Here is a 22,758-nt window from a genome sequence, read left to right on the forward strand (position 1 = left end):
GGAAAGAATATCAAGGAATGTGAAGTAAGTAAATAAATGGAAAAGAGAAATAGAAGCTATTTTCAGGGCTCCCATCCATTAAAGTAAATAGCCAAGGGGAATGGTAATGTATGGTAATCCAAAAGTTAAGAGGCATTGTGGAAAAAAGCTCCATCATCAGACACCTTTTCTTTCTTTTTTCTTTCTTTTTTTTTTTTAATGAACCAAATGAAAACATGTTCTTTAATAATTTTAAAACAGACTCATTAAGATGGATGCTAGAACATTCTGGGCACAACGAGAAGATACAACCAAATAATCATCATGTAACATAAAAAAAAAAAAATAGCATGTTCCAGGAGTGGTGGTGTACACCTTTAATCCTCGTACTTGGGAGGCAGAGGTAGAAGGATCTCCATGATTCAAGGGCATCCAGAGACTAAAGAGTGACTACATAGGTCAGCTTGGGCTACAGTGAAAAGCTACCTTGAAAACCCAAAAATAAGAATAATAACAACAGCATGTGTTAAACGAGGGGACATACAAACAAAATGTAATAAATGAAACTTAACTTTAATAGGTAAATCTACATTTATGCATAACTGAAAATTAATTTGAAATTTAAAGTATCTACAAATATAAAGAGATTTGACAAAAATATGGATCAAAATAATAAACTAGGGAAAATATTCAAAATGTTAAATAAGCTGACAAACACAACGTTTTACTTTAATAATTCATGTTTCTCAATCAGATTGTAACAAAAAATAGAAATTAAGTATTTTGTATGCTATATTTGGCAACTAATACATTAACAAAATTGTATAAATTAAAACGAGTTGTATAAATTTTTAGCAAAAATAATATGCATACAGACATTAAATTCCTAAGTATTCCACACCCTTAGGCTGGGGGTGGGTAGAAGGCACAGTAGTTGCAGCATGTGTATGGCATCCCTGAGAAGTTATTCCCCCAAAAGAAAAAAAGACACTACGTATCTTTCATATTTTCATTACAAACCCCAAAATGTTTCATTTATCACTCCTTCTAACTTAGTTATTAATAATTTACTACTAGTTATCCAAAAAATAAGTTCAGATAAGAAACTACATATTGGGGCTGGAGAGATGGCTTAGCGGTTAAGCGCTTGCCTGTGAAGCCTAAGGACCCCGGTTCGAGGCTCGGTTCCCCAGGACCCACGTTAGCCAGATGCACAAGGGGGCGCACGCGTCTGGAGTTTGTTTGCAGTGGCTGGAAGCCCTGGCGCGCCCATTCTCTCTCTCTCTATCTGCCGCTTTCTCTCTCTGTCTGTCACTCTCAAATAAATAAATAAAAGTCAAAATAAATTAAAAAAAAAAACTACATATTGAAAAATTACAACTGTTGGGTAAATACAACAAAGAAATAAACTAAACGCAAACTAAATAAGATGCCACGGAGTGCTATGCAAATAAGTTCCCTAAAGGCACATTAAGTTGAAGGCTTGGGTCCCAAGGATGAGTGATCAGGGATGGGGCTTTAGAAAAGCAGCTAGATCAAGATGGCTTGGACTTCATTAAAGCATTAATACACGGATGGATTCATAATTCATTCAAAATGGGAGGTCTCATCTCAGACTCAGCAATGAGACAAGAACATATGGACTGAAATTGCTAAAACTCTGAGCTAATATCTTTCTTCAAGTTACTTTCTCAGGTATCTTGTCACAGTCAATAGTACCTAAGCAAAAAGGGAACTAGTGACAAATCTCTGGAATTTCACTTCCTCCTCCTCAGCTAGGCTACTCACAGCCCTGGAAAACTTTATCCGGTGCCAGCAGCTCTCCTTGGCAGCCATCTCAGAGCGTTCATCTCCATTGAGTCTCCAGTGCAACCAGTGGTTCATTCTCATAGCTCCATTGGGTCTCCATGCAGGTAATCCAACAAGCCTACTTCACATTGTCCATGGCCATTTCCAAAATACAAATCCATTGGAATGGCCTAAGTGAGGTCAGGGGAAGAGATTGAATAAAGGTAGGGAGGGGAGGGGGGTCATCAAAATCTAGAAGGATATGAATATGGAAACCTACTTTTTTAGACAGTGGTGCATCCGGAAGCCATAGATGGCCACTAGAAATTTTTCAGAGTGATGGTCAGCGAGGTCCCTGATGCCTCCAAAACATTACAGGCCATTACTGGGGCTCTTGGTTTCCCACCAGGAATAGATATTGCTGAAGACTTCACATATGTGGTTTGTAAGGTCACTGAGAAATCTTGCTGGAGCTGAGCTGAAAACCTCCTTCCTGTAGATCAGCTGATAGAAAGGTGGAAAAAGCTACACTGCATGCAGCTCCATGGAAGAGAGAAGTCATCAGTGGATATAAACACCAGTGGACTCTGCAAGTCTTAAGTTGGGTCAGTGAGGCAAAATGAGTCAATGGGTGCAATAGTGGCATGTCTGTTATGGGGAAACCAACTGCTGTCTAAGTGGACTGGAGGCCTACTCCATGGGAGGGAATACATACCCGATACTGAAAACCTATGACAGGGAAAGTCAGGAGCCCTAGGGATATACCACCTGCTGATGTCTGACTAAATGTATATACTATGCTCACTAAATGCTACTCTCACTTTTGGTTAGAGAAGCTTCTCTTTTCAGATGGTAGTGACCTCTGGGATGACTCAAAAGGCAACATTGCTGAGAAGTGACAGAGGAGTGCTTAGCACTGAAACATCTCTATTACACCTTCCAAGGCTCAGGCTCCATTGCAGAAGAGGTGATGGGAAGAATGTAAGGCCAAAGGAAGTGTAGGACTCCTTACATCATGCTCTTCCAGACACAAAATGGCCTGGATATTCATGACCTCACAATACCTGGCACTACCTAAACATGACCATCATAATAGGAGGAAAAGAGGGTGATATAAAAATAAAAGGGAGACTGGTTGAGAGGGGGAAGGGATGTTATGGAGAATGGAGTTGTGAAGGGGAAAATGGGGGGCAGGGAATTATCATGGTTTATTATCTATAATTATGGAAGTTGTCAATAATAAAAAAATGTAAAAATAGATATCCATGTTGGTAAATTCAATGAGCCTCTCTTTTCTGCATTTGTTATACTTCATAGTACCATAGGCTGCCAGTTTGCCAATCTGGGGAGGAGTAAAGCTGACTAAAGAGCAGGATAATCCTGCAGCACTCACACTCCTTCGAAAGACTATATTCTTCCTGTTGTCCCAATGCAGGTAAATTGGCCCCATGTCAGTGGTTATAATCTCTCAAACAATTGCAGCTGAATGGGCAGAAATTTTGGGCCAAAGGTTTCATTTTTTCTGTGCCATATCTCCCTGCTTACACCAGTCCATTTCTACAAAACGCAATGCTGCACAAGTTCTCATGGCACAGGCATAACAAACAGCAAGCCTCTCCCACGACTGTTCTAACCCAGCCCAGGCAAAGCTCTTTCTCACCCTCATAAGCCAAATCACTCAGTCCAGAGTTCTTACTACATTCAGGTCTTTCAACTCTGACCAGAATGTTCCATAAAACCGCACTTACAGGGCTGGAGAGATGGCTTAGCGGTTAAACGCTTGCCTGTGAAGCCTAAGGACCCCGGTTCGAGGCTCAGTTCCCCAGGTCCCACGTTAGCCAGATGCACAAGGGGGCGCACACGTCTGGAGTTCGTTTGCAGAGGCTGGAAGCCCTGGCGTGCCCATTCTCTCTCTGTCTCCCTCTATCTGTCTTTCTCTCTGTGTCAGTCGCTCTCAAATAAATAAATAAATAAATTTTAAAAAAAACTGCACTTACAGCACTGCAAGGCGTCTCTTAGTGCAAGATTTCAAATACTTCCACATTGCTCTCATTAAGATAATTCTTAGGGCAGGAAACATATTTTAAGTATCAGTATCTCTATAAGCAATAAACTTAATATACCAGAAATGAGACAATTAAGTGAAACTTTGATTGAGACTGATTATACATAGCTCAAGAATAAAATAAAACTTGGTCATTGTTAAATTAACCAAGCCTGATTCTAACATTCACTAGAGACAATATGACAGACGGAAAGTAATTTTTTTTTAACCATTGAACAATTTTAAAGCTTAACTAAAGAAATATTGCCCCAGCCAGCGGGGAGTTGAACAAGGACCTGAGGGGAAGTTAACCTGAATGGGAGAAGGCAAACACACAAGAAGGAAACCATGCTAGGTGTTTGTCAAGCCCTCGAGATTTATTCAGGCAGATATGGCTTATATATAGAAGATAGAACTTTTTTGAAAATGTTTACATGCCGAAGGTCAGTTTCACCAGGGTGTTAATCCAACTATCAGGCACCCACTCAGCCTAGGCTGTATGCTAAACAATGCTTTAGGATCAAAAGAGTAAGAGTCTAGAGATCACCCTTAGCTCCCAAGGTCAAAGAGCAGCTGCAGCTCCTGACAAAATATTACAATAAGTCACTTTTTGTAAGAGTTAGATTATAGCCTCAGTGATAATGGTAAGGAAAGTGTAAGAGAAAAGCTATAGAGAACATGGGGCTTTATGTCTACAGACAAGACGGTTTTATTGAGAGAAAACAGTGAGGGACCTCAGCTTTCCAGTGGGATGAAGGCACTGAGCCAGGCTAGGGTGCAAGTTTATAAGTAGAATCTTAAGGAAAAGCAAGGCTGTACTAGGTGCAATTGGTAAGAAAAACTTACAGCTGTTTGTGTCTTCAGTCAGGAATGTCTAAAGGATACTCATATGGTCCCTGATCCCTCAAGGCCATCTAGGCTGATAGAGAGTACATCAATCAGGAAAGGTGTCAAACTTAATGGGGCTGAGTGCCTCTGTTGTTTCTTTTATTGCCCTGATCCTTGGGGATAGCCATTAACTCTTTAGTTCCTTTTTGGTTTTCAGGGTAGGCCATTGACACTTCAATAATCCTCTAGGAAAACCAGCATGAACAAGACAAGAACCACCTTAAAATTACAGTTTTATCCAAGAATAACAATGTATGCTTATTGAGAGCTAAACGTGGAATAAAATTACAATATTCTAATATCCTAACATCTGGAAAAGTCTGATATTAATAAAAAGTAGAGTTTACATATTTAAGGCACATGAGGCTACAGAGAGTAAACTATGAACAAAAGATCTGCTGACAGAATGTAAAATACACAAGAAATCTATATATCTAGTAAGATTTTCTGGCTTAAATATGAAGATGTGAAAATTTTTAAACTTATCAGAATTCGGATGCCTTTATATACATACATTTTTGAGGAGGTTTAGTACTCTTAAAAGCTAAATAAAATGTCTATTCAATCTATAAGTCAGTTTTTGAAATTACTTTAGTTATATTGAATATGCCCAAAGAATAGAGGAACTGTATTAAACTGTCATAATCTACTAAAAAAGGAGACAAGTCTCATGAAAAAGAGAGGGACTGAGCATGTTAGGGCCACTTGCCACTGTAAATGATTTTCAAGACAATTTTCAAATGTATGTTCCATTATGTGCATTTGGTTTTGCAAATAAGCACCTTTAGTTGCTGAGTCAATAAGAATTATTTTTAATCTCTTCTAAATCAATTTTATAGCACTATATTGAATTCCAGAGATACACAAAATTTTATGACACAATCTATTGTGAGACCAAATATAACCATTTTTATAAAAAGGCCCAGGCCTGACTTAGATAGAGAACTAGCCGGCCAATGTGCTGACCTTTTGCTTCTGTAAACTTTGCTTGCTTAATTGCTGCCTTTCCCCCCTAAAGTTTCTGAGGAAGCTCCACTTCAAGGACATTGCAGAAAATCTCCACTGGAGGTGGGGGGGGGCTGCTTAGATAAGAAACTGAGGAATCTCCACTTCAAGGACAATGGAGATGACTTCATCTGCCTGGAGTGCCCCTAGCTCCTGCCCCCAACTTTGCCAGCTGAAACCCCAAGTCAATCAGACCTTTTTAAAACAACCAATCATGTATCTATCCCCTACTTCTTTGTTCAAATTACTGTATGAACCCCTTCCCCCAAAAGAAAGGGGCTCTCTCCCTCACTACCCCTGTGCCAGACTGTGGGGATGAAGCCCAGGCCTTGGCTTGCAATAAAGAATCTTGTTGCTTTTGCATTCGAGTGTCTCAGCTTCTGTGGTGGTTCTCTGGGTGACTCCTGGGTGACTGGGGGACTTGGCTCTTGGTCAGGGGTCTTGGCACAACACTATAACTATTCAAACGTGAACCAACTTTATAATTCTGTCTGTGGTACCTTGGTAAACTAGTTCAGTAAGAATGTAAGTTAAAATTAAAGTATTAAGACTGACTGTTGGAGGAATGGAGGCATTACATCTTAAAATCACAACATAACAGTGTTTTTTTTATTATTACTTTTTACTGTTCACCATGAAGTAAATAGTTTTTAAGTGCGTGGGATATAAATACTGTTTAATGTTTCAAATGTGGTCTATTTGCCTTCTAAAATGGGGGGGGGGTAAAGAATAAATAGTTTCTTTGTGAGAGTTTTTTCTTTGAGGCAGGTTTTTAGATATAATAAACTTGGGAGGGAATTAAATATTAAGTCAAATTTATCTTTAAGACATACTTAAAAGAGGAAACTAATTAACTTAGTTAGGTACTCTTAAAATGAAATGTGTGTGTGTGTGTGTGTGCGCACGCGCGTGTCTTTCATGGCCATTATTATAAATTCAGTTTTTCATGACCATTATTATAAATTCAGTCTTTCATGACCATTATTATAACCAGTTTAACATCAATGAGTTAAAGTTAACTTTACAACCTGAATACCATAGCAACCTGAGACCAACCAGGGTCATACTTTGCTAATCTGGTGTAAGACCTAGGTTAAGTCATTTTATGTCTCAAGAAGTCTGCAATCCGATTAAGTACTTTGTCTTTAACTTGTTTTAGCTTACTCATATCTTCATCTACATACTTTTACCTTACAATCCATGTGACCACTATGTAACAATCTTTTTCATCAAACATTTAACATTCAACATATAAAGTTTTCTCTCCAGTTTATATTTTTCAGTCAGTTCTTGTCATACTTACCAACAAAAACTTTTATTGTTTTAACCAAAACACTTTTAATATGACCATTTTTCCTCAAAAGGCCTTGTGAAATAACTTTTTAAAAGAGTAGATCAGATTTGACTTGTGTTATTTGCCCAGAACAAACATATAGAACTTTGCTTCATATAACTTTCTGGAAACACATTTCTAAAAATATGAGGGCTGGAGAGATGGCTTAGCGGTTAAGCACTTGCCTGTTAAGCCTAAGGACCCCGGTTCGAGGCTCGGTTCCCCAGGTACCACGTTAGCCAGATGCACAAGGGGGCGCATGCATCTGGAGTTCGTTTGCAGAGGCTGGAAGCCCTGGTGCGTCCATTCTCTCTGTCTCCCTCTATCTGTCTTTCTCTCTGTGTCTGTTGCTCTCAAATAAATAAATTAAAAAAAAAAAACAAATAAAAATATGAAAGCACATTTAAACATTATTAGAAGTTTTAGAATTTTTTTTTACAAATTTAGTATTGAGTACTTTTAAATTTAAACATAAATCTTGAGGCTATTGTCTGTTAGCAGTTCCATATAAGCATAGAAAGAAAAAGTAAAGATAAAACAGTTACAAAGTTCTTATAAGAAGTCCCAATAGCAAGTTGGCATTCATTCATCATCATGCTGGGGCCAGGATCCTGAGATTCCCTGTGCTTGCAGTTCCTTGGCTCTGCAAGGCAGGCAAGGTAAGAAAGACCCCCCCCCCCCGAATTCCAGGGATTGATTTGATCTTCCCTCAGTGGTATAAAGCAGCTTTTCAAACCTCTCAATTTACAACACTTTAAGAGTAGGAGAATCTTGAGCTGGGCGTGGTGGCCCACGCCTTTAATCCTAGCACTCGGGAGGCAGAGGAAGGAGGATTGCCATGAGTTCAAGGTCACCCTGAGATGACAGAGTTAATTCCAGGTCAGCCTGGACCAGAGTGAGACCCTACCTCGGAAAAAAAAAAAAAGAGTAGGAGAATCTTGCATTCTTTTTTCTATGATATTAATTACTTTTAGTGTTCCTTCTAGGGGACACTCAACAGTAAAAATTGGGTATGCTGTCTAGTAGAGTGGGCTTCATGGAAAACATCCCCACAGTGAAATGGCACTGCTCAGAACAGAAATCATTCTGCAACCTTAGGGCTGTAAACCACATGCATGTTCACACACACACACACACACACACACACATTCATTTTAAGTGCACTTTTCATATAGATTCTAGACGACCATTTCTCCTTCATATATTCATTCATTTATTCAGAAGTTATGCATTTCCATTTGTTTTTACAAATCCAGAGATTAAAATCAAACCTTATAATCAGGCAGGGTGTCAGAAGAGGCTGAGGGAGCTGGAGAAACCGGAGGAGCTGTTGGGGCGAGGTCCTCTATGGTGTCAAAGTCAAAAGCAGAGGGTGAAGATTAGTATGGGAGAGGGGGTGAGTGAGAGTGTATTTCTAAGACTTTGGTTAGGACCTGATGAGAATGGCAGGTAGAGCAGAGAGAAGGCCTTTCATACAAAGCGAAAAATAGGGTACTGTGGACCATTTGCCTGTGTGTTGGCAGAAGTTTGTTATAAATCAGTGCGAGTTTGGAAATCACAAGTATCATTTTCAGGACATTTGGACATATTGTCCAGCTTATGGATGTGGCCAGGCAGATTTGCAGAGAAAGATAAGTTGTAGCAAGGACACAAGGAAAGAGCCAAACAAGAGTGAGAGAAAACTAATGCAGAGCTTAAGCTGGGTTTGCACAGAGCACCAATATGACTCCCTGGCCTGTTAGGATGCATGGAGCCTGGATTTGCCACCTGGGCAGAGGCCATACAGGCTGCAATTGTCAGATGTTAAGCTTGTTAGAGGGCAAGGAGGGAGACTGTGCTCTGAAGGACTCAGGAACCAAATGGATGCCATGACAGGCTTCAGAGTCCTCAGTAGGCCTAAGTTTCTGTTTCCCAGCAAGATCTAAGGGTGGGTTTAACAGTTACTGGAAACTGATTATGCCATAAGATAAGTTCAATTCCCCTAGCTCCAGCCCGCTGACCTTGCTGTAAGGGTAGGCTTAACAGTTAAACCGATTATCCCATACATTCCTGAAGTCATGAGACTTTCCTGTGGTCATAAAATAAGCTCAAATCCTCTAGCTCCAGCCCGCCAATTTTGCCCGCCCAAATCCTAAGCCAACCAGAAGAGTACACTGTTTAAATCAGCCAATCATGTACCATCCACTTCTTCTATGTTCAAATCCATGTACCCATCCCCTACAAAAACCCTCCCCTCCCCCTACTCTGGGCTTTTGTATGGAATCACTGCATTGGTTCCAAGAGCCCGAATGAAAGCTCCTTGTCCTTGCATAAGTGTTTTCCTCTCCTTGGTGGTCACTGGGGGTGTGAGAACTGGGCATAACGTGCTCCTGATGGCAAAAGCTGCTGGCAGTAGAGCTCAGGAGGGAGAGGAAGAGGAGGGAGGGATATGGGTGTCCCAAGATAGTGCATGTGAACCAAAAGGTGCCACTTAAGGTATGGTAGACCAGAGGGGGGAGGAGAGAGAGAGAGAGAGAGAGAGAGAGTCCCGAGGACACCCGAGGTATCCAAAGTGCATTTTTCTGGAGACCTGGGGTTGGGGCCTAGTGGCTGAAGGCTGTAGCCTGGCATGCCGGCCAGGTTTCCAAGAGGAGGGGTGAACACCCAGTCAGGCTAATCCAAGAGAGAGGGACACTTGCTGAGAAGGAGGGTGGAGATGACCGAGAAAAGAACAGTGAGGCAGGAATCGTGGTGGGTGTGAGAGCGTGTATCAGGCAGAGATGGTCTGAGGCCTTCAGAGGGTCGGATGGCAGCTCAGAGGTCCAGTCAGAGAAAAGGAGTTGTGGCTGCCTTAGAGAGCAATCAGAAGCCTTCCTGTGTAAGTCAAGCACCACATGTGAGGTTCAGGAGTGACCAAGGACCACGGAGACCACTCTGAGGCAAAGATGGAAGTTTCTATTGGTGGAAAAACATGAGCTGCCAGGACTGACTCTCAAGAGTGGAGCAGTTTGGGCCGGGCGTGGTGGCGCACGCCTTTAATCCCAGCACTTGGGAGGCAGAGGTAGGAGGATCGCCATGAGTTCGAGGCCACCCTGAGACTACATAGTGAATTCCAAGTCAGCCTGGGCTAGAGTGAGACCCTACCTCCAAAAACCAAAAATAAATAAATAAATAAATAAATAAATAAATAAATAAATAAATAAATAACAGAGTGGAGCAGTCGGCTTGGGGTTACAGATAGGGGCTTTATATGCTCTTCAGTTGGGGGAAGGTGAGGAAGGGAAGGAATTTTCTTGTTGGGGCAGTAAATGTCTGTTCTTTATATGAGCCATAGTGTGAGACCAGATGTGCCCCGGTGAGAGATAAGGGGGCTGTATATCTATACCTGGAAAGTTGTTAGAGAGGGGAGGGATAATGGCTGGACAATTTCTTGAGGCATGTGGATGAATCACTTCACCCTCCTGCTGTAACTCCATTTGTCCTGACCTAACATGCATGATATGGATAAAGGATGGTACTTTTACATTTAGGTACAGATTAGTTAACTATGGAGATAAATGCAACCTATGCCAAACTTTTCACAGGTACTCCCGAGGTTGTATTACTTCTAAAAATATTTCAAGGCTGTGAATCCAGTTGCAGTTGTTTTAGGGGATTTCTTCCCATTTCAAAGCTCAGGCTGATTGCTTAAAACAGTAGTTGTGAAAATTCATAGAAGTAGAAAGGAGAGATTGTCATAATTTTCCCAGTTAAACTACACTTGATCTTAGCCAAAAAGCCCTGAAGCAATGGTTCTTTTCCCATTTGTGAAATATATTTCTATGTAATTCCTAAGCTGATATGAGATTAAGGGCAAAATTTGCATTGGCAATTGTGTTGCTCATAGAAGGTTTGCCTTAAAATAACATTTATTGTAGGATTTTTTTCTTTAAGCCATGGTGTCCTATAACCCAGGCTGGCATGGAACTGCTGATTTTCTTATCTCAACCTCCCAAATGCTGAGGTCACAGCAGTGAAATAGCCCTTGTGGCCTAGGAGTTTGCCCCTGGTTCCAGGCCATGTACTGTCACTCAGCGCCCGAGGGGGCGGGACTTGGGGCGCCGTCCAATGGGACACACGTTCCTCCAGGACAGGGCCGGGGGCGCGCCTGCGCAGTGGGGCCTTTGTGTGGCGCGCTGGCCGTCCGCCTCCTGGGCGTGCGCGCGGTCGCCTCCTCCTCGGGAGTTTGGGGCGTTTCGGTCGCGGACTGTGGCCGGGCCGCGGAGCGTCGGGGCAGGAGGAGGGAGCCCGGAGGCCGGGAATGGTGAGTGCGCCGTCGGACCCAGGGCAGGAGCCTGCACGCGGCAGATCCCGGGCGGCCGGGCTCCTCGTCCGCTTCCGAGCCCCCGGCCCCGGTTCTCCGCTGGGGCCGCCCTGCGCTCCTCCGCCCGGCGCGGCGCTGCGGTGCGGGCCGAGCGGCGCCTTCTCCGTCCGTGCGGAGCCCGCAGCCCGTGCGGCGCCCTGGGCGTGGAGCGTGCGGGGTTCGCCCCAGGGAGGGAGGCGTTCACCCCAGCCGCAGCCCGTGTGCGCCCAGCTGAGGCCCGCGGGCGAGCGGCTGCTGCCGGGGCCCTGGGGCCGGCGGGGTCCGAGTGCGGGCGGCGTGCTCCCGGAACCGGGGCCCTCTCCCCGCCCGGAACGCCGCCCGCGTGCAGCGCTCGTCGGGCGCCTCTGTCTGCCTGGAGTGTGTGCGGCCTCGAGCCGAGGGGGAGGTGGTCACCCCGCGCCGCAGCTCGTGGCTGCGCAGCCCGCAGCCCACCGGCCTGCAGCCGCTGCGGGTGCCCTGGGTCCACATTCATGGATCCCGGGGGCACTGGGGCATGGAGCAGCCAGAAAGGGTGGTTTGGCAGGTGCCCTACTGCTGGATGAGTTAAGAGGACTTTCCTCAGCTAGGTGGATGGTGGCTTGTGTAGTCTGGTTCTCTGTGGGTGTGCCACCATTATACGCCTTGGGTTTTTTGAACTGTGTCGCCCTGTCCCCAGGGATTCAGCAGCGAACCTCACAGTTTCATGTCACCTTCAGAGTTCTCCCTGAGCCTCTGGTTCAGAATCTGTAGTTGTCTATCACTTAATCTCTGATCTCTCTTTCTCTGGATCTCTGTGATTATCTCACTGACTGTGGGGCTGTTGGTCTCTTGGCCTTGGTCTCTGTAATTACTGGCTCATGTTTTTCTAGTGTATCTGGGTTTCTCACTTCATTTTCCCCATGACACACTTACTTGAGGCACTAGGGTCACTTGCCCCGGGATTGGTAGTCAGATATTTCGTACTTTCTTACTGGGTCAGATTATTTAGGCAGCTCCCCTTTCAGCTAAGTCCCCGTGTGTGTATGGGAAGGCCTGGCTGGTGAGAACAGGTCCAGCTGGCTTGGGACATGGTTCAGAAACACAGGAGCAGGGGAGACAGGGCAGAAACAGTCTACTTCCGTCTTCTCCCTGGAATACAGGCCTAAACCTTGGGGCTCTCCTGATTTTCCTTGTGGACAAGGCTGCTGCTGGAGTTGAGTGCTTTTCACTGAGTGACCGAGGTCACAACGAAAGGCTTTGGATCCTCAGGGGCAGAGGCATGAGGCATGGACCCCAGTCCTGCCCACGGGCAGTCTGACCTCCAGTGCTACTTAGGCTCTCTGTCTGTGTCTATTTTTTTCCTCCCTCCTTTCCCTGTTTTCCTTTTCTTTTCCCTTTTCCTTTTCCAGACAGTGTCTCATTTTACAGTCAACATGGAGCTGGAACTCACTGTGTAGCTCAGACTTGCCTGAAGCTTGCAACAATACTCTGCCTTCTGCTTTCCAAATACTGAGATGTGTGCACACGAGCCACCAACTTCCAGCTACCTGTCCCTTTATGATCCTCATATTTGTCTCTGTCTCTCTGTCCTCTGTGGTGTGTCTCTAAGACAGCGAACATCACTGTGGAGCCCTGGTTTGAGGTTTATTTTATTTATTTATTTGTTTATTGGTTTTGATCCATCCCAGGTGGTTAACACTGGATGCAGTGTACCAGGAGCAGCCGTGCCCAGAGTTCTCACCCCTTCCTGACTCTTCCTCTCTGCATGTCCCCCATCAGTTCCCTGTAATGGTGAAACAGGGGAGGGGGGCAAGACCTGGGTTCAGTCTCAGTTCCCAAAGGTATCTGTGTGTAGATTTGTTATCCCAGCCACTCAGGAGCCTAAGGCAGGAGGTAGAACCACAAGTTTCAGACCTATCTGCTCTGCAGAGGTTTTTCAAGGGTGAAGTGGCTACCTAGGGAAACTCTTTCTTTTTTTTTTTTTTTTGGTTTTTCGAGGTAGGGTCTCACTCTGGCCCAGACTGACCTGGAATTCACTATGGAGTCTCAGGGTGGCCTTGAACTCATGGCGATCCTCCTACCTCTGCCTCCCGAGTGCTGGGATTAAAGGCGTGCGCCACCATGCCCGGCTCGGGAAACTCTTTCTTAAATAAACAAAAACCAAGTGTTTAAATTTCAGTGGTAGTTCATGTGCCTAGCGTGACTTGTGCCTTAAGTTCATTCCCAGGCATCACTCAGAGGCACCTCAGAGAAGCCAGTTTTTGCTGTTGGTGCAGTTTTTTTTTCAATTACTCCATGCTGGACAGTGCAGTATGGCTTCAGTGTGGTATGAGTGAAAAAAAAATTTTGTTCTGTGGAGACTAGACCTTCTTTTCTGTCTACCAGCCCTTCCCCTGGGATCATAAAACCTAGAACAGTGGCATATAGAGCTTAGCCTTCTGTACAGGAAAGGAAGCTGTTGCCAGGGCTTGGGAATTTCATGGGATTGTCCCTCATTGCCTGCTACCATGGGACACAGGGGCCAGTGGCTGTGCTTTCAGTAAGTACAGAGTTTAGAAGCTGTGGGAGAAGCACAACTTTCTGCTGTTCCCCAATCAGTGAGGATGGATGAAAGACTAGAGGGTCTGTGGAGGGAGGATTTGTATGGGGAAGACAGACCTCATAGACGTGAAGGAAGAAGACATAGTCTGGAAGAGACAGAGTGGATGTGAGGGAGGAGACTTCAGGAAAGGTTGTGAGGGGAGATGAGATTTGGAGGGGTTTTTAGATTGGAGGCCTGTTCTTAGGGCTAGGGGAGTTTTAAGATCTGAAGGGTGAAGTCATGGTAAAAGAAAAGAATAAGGGAACAATAATGGGTAAAATTAAGAGGACATGGGAAGGGAAAGGAGCCCTTCACTCTGGGGTCTGCTTAATGTCTGTTGTGAGCTGAAAGTGAAACTTGGAGCATAGTTAGCGATATCGTCTGTGGTTACCTACTTACTTAGAATGTTCCTTCTATATACTTAAAACAATAATGTTACAGTAATACTGATTTCTGATTAAAGCCAAAGCAGATATGATCTTGATATCTGGCCTGATTAATTTTCAGATGGAAATTTTAATTTTCCTGTGAAACTTTGCTGCAGTGGGATCAAGAGAGGACCCTAGGATATGGACATGGTGAGTTTCTGCCTGGCTTTGTAAGACAAGGGAGAGAGACAGTAACACTATGCAACCATGTAACACTGTTCACTAGTTTCCTGTTGTCTGTGTCCCTTGGGTCCTGGGGGTTTTCCCCCAGGACTCCTAGACCCCTCACCTCCTGGAACTCTCATATCTGATTTCTAGGCTATTGCATTTGGAAGTTACTCACCCTGCTGTTGAGATGTTATGTGTCCACAGGTATGGTTTAGACGTCAGGGACATGTATAGGAAGGCTTTAGTGTGGCAGGATGGCACTGGCATCTGTGGTATTACTGATCTGGGTGCAAAGGAGCTTGGGCCTCATGTCCATGGTTTGGGGCAAGATGTAGGGTCTGGTCATGGTGTGTAGGAGATGGAGACTGTAGCAGTAGTGTGGGTGGTTTGGAAAGTTGGTTTCTCCAGGTATCCTGTCAGCACCTGAACAGAAGAAACTTTAATCATCCTGCCTGATTCTCACTACTGTATTGTTTCTTCTTCTTCTTCTTCTTCTTCTTCTTTTTTTTTTTCCTGAGGTAGCATCTCACTCTAGCTCAGCCTGACCTGGAATTCACTATGTAATGTCAGGGTGGCTTTGAACTCACAGTGATCCTCCTACTTCTACCTCCTGAGTGCTGAGATTAAAAGTGCACCACTATGCCCAGCGTAGTACTGTATTGTTATTTTTAATTTTTTTTTGGTTTTAGGAGGTAAGGTCTCACTGTAGCCCAGGCTGACTTGGAATTCACTTTGTTTTTTCAGGGTGGCCTTGAACTCACGGTGATCCTCCTACGTCTGCCTCCTGAGTGCTGGGGTAAAGGCGTGTGACACCATACCCAGCCTTAGTATTGTATTCTTTTTTTTTTTTTTTCTGATCAAGGCTGGGCTTTACTCGGGCAAACATCGCTTATATATAGAAGATAGAACTTTTTTGACAATGCTTACATGCCTAAGGTCAGCTGTATTCTTAATGAAGCCTTTCCTTCAGGTCCTGAGGTCACTAGATCATAGGCTGAAATCAGGATTCCCCTGTCCTGGGTGGATGATCTTTATTAGGCATTTTCCTTTCTGAGCTATTTATGCATGTGTCTGTGTGTTGTTGTGGTCTGAGGAGGGACTCTGTCTAGCATGGACAATTACATTAGATTGCAGGATCCCAGGAGCAGCTGTGTGCAGAACCTTCACCCCTTCCTATCTCTTTCCCACAGTATCTGTATGTCCTCTTCAGTGCCTTGTTAATGTAAAATGGGGGAGGGACTATAACTTGTTTCAAATCTTGTATCACTCAAATCTCGTGTTTTTTTTTTACCTGTTGCAGTCATATTTGCACTGTTGGCAGAAATCACTTGACCAAGAGCAGCTTATGGGGAAAAATAGGTTTATTTTGGCTTACAGACTTGAGGGGAACCTCCATAATGGCAGGGGAAAATGATGGCAGCAGCAGAAGGTGGACATCACCTCCTGGCCAACATTAGGTGGGCAACAGGAACAGGAGAGTGTGCCAAACACTGACAAGGGGAAACTGGCTATAATATTCATAAGCCCGCCCCCAAGAATACACTGCCTCTAAGAGGCGTATATTTCCAAATTTCCATCAGTGGGAACCTAACACTTAGAACACCTAAGTTTAAGGGGAACACCTGAATCAAACCTCCACAATAGTCCTGTTTTGTTTGTTAATGAAGAGCCTCAAGTAGGAGGAATTTAATCTTTTTCTCTTCCTTATAGAGTGATAGGGAAATATCAACATATTCAAACTCACAATTCATGGGATAGTTGGACAGGAATGCTGTATTGACAGTATTTAGGGGAAGAAAGGGATCCAGCCAGATAGGGACAGTGTTGTGGGGGAAGGGAGTGGAGAATGAAGTATAATGTCACATGCCACATATATGTGTGGCAATTTAATATCTTTACCAATTTGATCAGATCAGGAATTAAGAAACACCCCCCCCTTTTTTTTTTTTGGTTTTGTTTTTCGAGGTAGGGTTTCACTGTAGCCCAGGCTGACCTGGAATTCACTATGTAGTTTCAGGGTAGCCTTGAACTCACAGTGATCCTCCTATTTTTGCCTCCCAAGTGCTGGGATTAAAGGAGTGTACCACCATAACTGGCTAAGAAACACACTTTTGGGTGTCCCTTAGAGTGATCAGCCCTTCAAGTGACAGACTGTATAAAAGGAAGCTCCAGGAAATCAGGGCCTCTGGCCTGGCTGCCTTTGCTACTCACTGGTGCATGCTTCCACCCTATTGCTGCTGTCATTCATGGACATTGCACCCGGCTTCTTCAGCCTTCCAACATGGACTGAAGACCAGCAGTTCCCAGGAGTGCTCCAGACCTCCAGCACCACCTCAGGACTCCTGAAGCATCCAGTGTCTCACTGAGCAGTCACAGAGTTCCCAGGTTCCCAGCCTGCAGGCAGTCATTGTTGGACTTCCCAGCTCATAGCCTGTAAGCCAATTTAACAAATCCCCCTTATAATTATATTCATTGTATCTATTCTCTTCTTCTACTGAACTCTGTCCAATACTGATAGTGGTACCAGGAGTGGTGCTAGAGAAAAGGAGTTGTAAGGATGAGTTTCCCAAGTGGTTCAGTGTTAACTGTATGTGGCTGTCCAACTGTAATGCTCCTGTAAGGCTCAGCTTGCTAACCCACTGTCCTGCAGACACCTACCCTCTTTTGTCTCTCCATCTCTGTCACTGTCTGTGTCTTCAATACTCTTGCATTGAAAGTGGGTGTTGAGTCATGGGCTGGAAAGAAACCTTGTCTGGTACCCCACACTTTTGCATTGTTAATTTGAGATAGGGGATTCCAGGAACACCCATGCACAGAGGCCTTCATGCCTTCAAGCATCCTTCTCACTGATCCCCTCTCCCCAGTATTCTGTTAATTTGAAATAGGGGACGTGGTGTAGACCTGGGTTCACGTCTCACTACCAAACCAGTCATAGTGGTACATGTCTGTCATCCCAGCTTCTGAGGGGTCTTAGGAAAGAGAAAGTGTTAAAAGTTCCAGGGGGGGCTACATAGTGTGTTTAAGACCAGCCTGCTTGGTTTAGTTAGACTCAATCTGATATAACCCAAACCCGAGTGGATAAAGTTCAGTGTTAGTAACTATGGTTGACGTGGACAGAGCCCTCGTCTCCATTCTCATTCAACGTCTCTGTGTGTGATCTCAGAGAAGCCATGTGCTCTCTTGAGACTCACTTTGTCCTTCAGGAGAATGGAATGATGCCACTTCCTGCTGAGCTGTGTGGTGGCACAGAAAGGCAAGAATAACTATTGCTTTGGAGGGGGCTGTGCTGCTTTAGAGCCCACCGTTGTCCCTTCTGTGACCATCAGGCCAAGTGTGGAGTATGGCTCAACATATGGGAAGTGACAATGACTTCAGGATTAGTCCTGCACTGGCTGTGTCCTTGGGGCAGGTCATGCAGTGGCTTGGCTCTCCTAAGGCTCCAGGAAACTTTCTTCACTGGGCTCAGAGGGGTCTCAATAGGATGTGAGACATCAGTGGTCAAAGGTCCCTAGACTGCAAGGATGGATGACAGACTAAATGATCTGTGTGAGGAGAAACTGTGCTAGTAACACAGACCTGACAGATGTAAAGAGAAGAAGGCATGATGTGAGGGAGGATGTAAGCACCTTCTGAAGCTGGTCATTGGCTGAGGCTTGGTAGCCAGAGATGAGGAATTGAAGGAAGTGACATCCAGAGGGTGGAAGTGAGGATGAGAGTAGTGTGAATGACTACATGAGGTTCTGCAGGAAAAGATAAGAGTCTGAGGGGGCCAGATCGTAAGTTAACTAACCTTTGAGCATGACCGTATTCCTTCTCCAGGTCTCTATACATGAAAATGTGTGTTACTTCCTGTACCAAGCCTCTGAGAGAGGTTAAGGCAGGGAACCTTATGTCCAGGTAGCCAAAAATGATGCATTTGTGGACTGGATTCCTTAGCCAGTGAAGGTAAACTGTGGTTCCTATACATCAACCATAGGACAGTGTCTCCTGGCTCCCATTATCTACTCCATTTGGCTTCTGGGTTCTGACCCGCAGAATCCCATGACACCCAACTCCTGAGCCCACCTGTGTGGTTTCCAGGACATTTCAAGTACGTATCTGTATAGTCTCATACTTGTCCCTTGGAGAATATGTTCTTTTCTGTCTCCCAGTTAACCAAAACCTCCATCTATTTGTGTTTTATGCTCTGCCTTTGGACTCAGGTCCTGACTCTCGGGAGGCCACATACTATGACTAGCCAGCCTGGCTTGAACCTGAGCTCCATCACCAACTTTTATCTGCCAGACAGAAGTTCAGGAGACATCAGGGTGGTCAGTGCCATGGGAGTCTGGTTCACCTTGAGGCTTTGCATATTGTGGCACTCAGGGAGCAGGAGTGTCACTTTGTGAGCTGAGGTATTGTCTGTGTGGGAGGTACTAGAATCCTTCTCTACTCTCCATGTGGGGTATGGGAGCAAGGTCCCCTGAGATGGAGACTGTGGTCATAGAGTGTTGGGCATGTGGAGCTGTTTTCTGAAGGCACACTAAGGCAGGCTGAACTGAAGGGACTTTTATTGGACTGTTGTGAGGATCCTTTTCTATCTGCTCCAGTGTTTCTTGGGCTGAAGCCCTAGGAGGTCATGTCGAAGGCTCTTGATCCCACTCAGCTTCCTGTGATTTGTTTCTCTGCCTATATCTGAATCTCTGTGGTTTCTCTATTTCTGAATGATTGTGATTCTAAACCAGTTGCTTGAGCTCTACTCACCTTTTCTTCTGCTGCCACTGGCCATTCTTTCCTTGGTTATCTTCAGGTTTCTCAGGATCTTTTCCCAGGAGGCTTTTCCATCACTACCTGGCGTCGAGGAACAGGAGCTGGTGTCAGGATTTCTGCTTCCTTGCCATTTGCTTTGCCCTTTACTCTCATAGCCCAGTCTCTCTCTCTCTTTGTCTGCTTTATTAAGGAATAGAGATTTGTATGTGCTTAGCAAGTTCTGCCATCAAACCACATTACATGTTTTTTTTTTGTTGTTTTAACTTAAGACATGAGGCATGGTCTCACTCTGTATCCCAGGCTGGTCTTGCACTTTGCATGCTCCAGCCTTGGCTTCCTGTGTACCTGAGACTACAGACATGGACCTTCAAGGCTGGTTCTGTGTCCTTTGTGGAAATGAATAGAGGAGGCAGGGCAGGCACCATTTATCCTTTTGACTCCCTGGCTGGACTTCTGCATCCTGCCTGCAATTCCTAGTGAGGTCTGGGGGTAGGGTTTATGCAAAAGCTCTGAATGCATATCTCCTTGTGTGGTTCTTGTTCCCAGCCAGAGCCTTTGAGCACAATATGATGGTTGGGGAAATCCCAGATGCATATAGCCAGAGACTTGGAGAAAGAGGTGCGGAAATGGTGAGAAATAGGTAACAAGAGGCACAGAGAGCACAGCCGACCATGGTTAGAGCCCAAGGCCCCTCAGACTTAAAGAGGAAGTTCAGGTTTTCTCCTTCCATGCCCTCAGATTTCCTACTACCTTGGGAAAGGCAACAAGCCATCAGCTTTGACATTCAGCAATGCTCTATAGTTAGGAAGGTAAGGCAGAGGTGTCCTCCTTTAGTCCTCTCCATTAGAAGGGGTCTTCCCAGCACCAGGCTTTCATGATTTTTAAGTTGCATCTTTCTAAAAATAAGTACTTAGTTAATTTTGAGTGTGTTTGTGTGTGTGTGCATGTGAAAGTCAGAAGAAAACCTCATTATCTCTTGTTCACTCACAGTGAGACAGGGTCTCCTCCCTGAGAGTTTTGGATTCTCCTGGCTCTTATTCACATTGGCCTCGTCCGACCTGGATAATAGAAGCACAGGCCACATTGCATCCATCTTTATGTTTTTGCTGGGGAATCAAACCTGGGCCCACAGGCTTTGCAAAACTGAGGCATGTGCTCAGCCCCTGGGGCAGTGTTGGTCATGGAGTCACAGGACACACAGTGGACACTTGGGAAATGCGAAGGGTGTGGAAGTAGGGACTGCCTCCCAATGGCGGATGGGCAGGCAGCTTCACCTTGTTCTTTCTCTCACTGGTGCTGAGTCTACATATCGGTCATTCTTTTCACCCGCTCACTCTCCCCACTGCTTGGGTTTCAAGGGTTAGGGTTTCATTCTATAGCCCAGGCTGGCCTCAAGCTCATATCCATCCGCCTGCATCAGTCTCCTAGTGCTGGGTTGTATATGTTTCAGTCCCTAACCTTAACTGTGTGTGCTCTTTTAGAGTTTTTTTTTTTTTTTCTTTTTGTGTGTGTTTATGTCATCTGTATCATGAGTTGTGCATGTGTGTGGGTTGCAGTGTTTGTGTTGTATATGTGTGCATGCCTGTGGAGTTCAGGCTAGAGGAGATTATGGTATGTCCTTCCCCATTCCAGACACACCTGTTTTGCCTTGAGGTGGAGCCTCTTCCTGATTGCTGAGCTTGCTGTTTATGTATAAACCCCAGTAATTCTCCCAGCTCTGCTCCCATAGGACTGGGGCTATAGACGTGTAACAGTGCCCAGCAGTGTGCGTGGGTGCTGGGTAGTTGATCTAGAGCAGCTCAGGTCCCCTCAGTCCCTCTACATGCCATGAAAACACTCTTATCCTCTAAGCCATCTCTTCAGCCTATGTGTGCCTTTATCATTTTAACTGTATCATTAATTTCTTATCTGATTTCTCTCTCCTCAGTGTTCTGTTAGGGTGAAACATGTGAAGTGGCCTAGACCAGGCTTCAAGTCACACTTGCAAGCCAAGCCTGGTGATTTTGGCCAGGAACTTGCTTGTGGACAGTGAAGCAGGAGAATTAACTAGATATTCCGGAGGAGCCTGAGCTGAAGGCCAGGTTCACACCAGTCTAGGCAATGTAGTGTGTCTCAAACACACACAAAACTCCACTTGGGGAGATGGGTCAATGGTTAAAAACACTTGCTTGCTGGGCTGGAGAGATGGTTTAGTGGTTAAGAGCTTGCCTGTGAAGCCTAAGGACCCTGGTTTGAGGCTCATTTCCCCAGGACCCACATTAACCATATGCACAAGGGGGCGCACGTGCCTGGAGTTCATGTGCAGTGGCTGGAGGCCCTGGCGCGCCATTCTCTCTCTCTTTTTCTCTCTCTGCCTCTTTATCACTCTCAAATAAAAAATAAACAAAAAAATAAAAAAAAAACCCACTTGCTTGCAAAGCTAGATAGACCAATTCAGTTCTCTATTTCACACATAAAACCAGATGCAAAAAATGGCATATCCATCTGGTGTACATTTGTAGCCACAAGAGACCCTTGTATACCTAAACACACTTGTGTACACACACACACACACACACACACAGATTCAAAAGTTGGGTGTTTTGACACCCATGAAAAATATTTTATTTGTATTGTATAAAATATTTACAATCACATAGTTACATTTTAATAGCAACTGTATTCATCTCATGTAACTATTTCCCTTGTCAAAGATATAATTTTTAAACCTCAAATAGTTGTGTATCTGTCTGTCCTGTTACAAGTAGATGACTTCAATTAAACAAACTTATGAAGGTACCTTCCCCTGATTCATAAAAGCTGTAAACTAGGAGGTCAATCCAGAGAAAACAGTAACTCTCTGAATCAGTCCACTTGTGAGGTCTGTATTTTCTTCTCACCCAGGCTTAACATTACAGAAAAGACAAATACAATTCTGGTTGGTAAACGAGAAAATGTCTACTTGGTATTTGTTTTTACAAAAAAAAAAGTTTTAAAAGTATAAAATAACATAAAATACTCTAAAGTTGATTAAGCAAGTAAAATACTCTGGCTTCTTTTGTTTTGCTTTGTTTTGTTTTGTTTTTCAAGGTAGGGTCTCACTCTAGCCCAGGCTGACCTGGAATTCACTATGGACTCTCAGGGTGGCCTCGAACTCACGGTGATCCTCCTACCTCTTCCTCCCGAGTGCTGGGATTAAAAGCGTGCGCCACCACGCCAGGCTCTGGCTTCTTTTCTAAGGTGTCCTGACAGACAATCTCTAAAACTTTCATTTGTACAAAAATGAATACAGCTCATGAAAAAGTTTTTTCACTTTAAAAGTAGTAGACCTTGAAAAATGCATATTCCTAATGGAAAAATAGTTATAGAATCTTTGTTATAGTAAACAAAAGGTTAGCGATAATACTATTATCACATTAGATTATTGTACTGCAGACACGTCTATTAAAAATACCTATCTTAAAATTTTAATTTTATGTTACTATAAACATCTGTCAGTTACAGACAAAGATAATT

The 22,758-nt window shown here is 44.4% G+C and overlaps 1 protein-coding gene and 1 long non-coding RNA gene across 2 annotated transcripts in view; one reads left to right on the plus strand and one right to left on the minus strand.

Moving 5' to 3' along the window:
* Positions 1-22,758, minus strand: part of LOC123456274 (zinc finger protein 585A-like) — a 545,778-nt gene that overhangs the window by 70,666 nt on the left and 452,354 nt on the right. The window lies entirely within an intron of this gene.
* Positions 11,205-16,767, plus strand: LOC123456282. The gene is made up of 3 exons (XR_006634438.1): positions 11,205-11,319; positions 14,426-14,496; positions 16,641-16,767. It is a non-coding gene; the product is annotated as an uncharacterized LOC123456282 (long non-coding RNA).

Source organism: Jaculus jaculus, chromosome 20 (assembly GCF_020740685.1).
Source record: "Jaculus jaculus isolate mJacJac1 chromosome 20, mJacJac1.mat.Y.cur, whole genome shotgun sequence".
NCBI lineage: Eukaryota > Metazoa > Chordata > Mammalia > Rodentia > Dipodidae > Jaculus > Jaculus jaculus.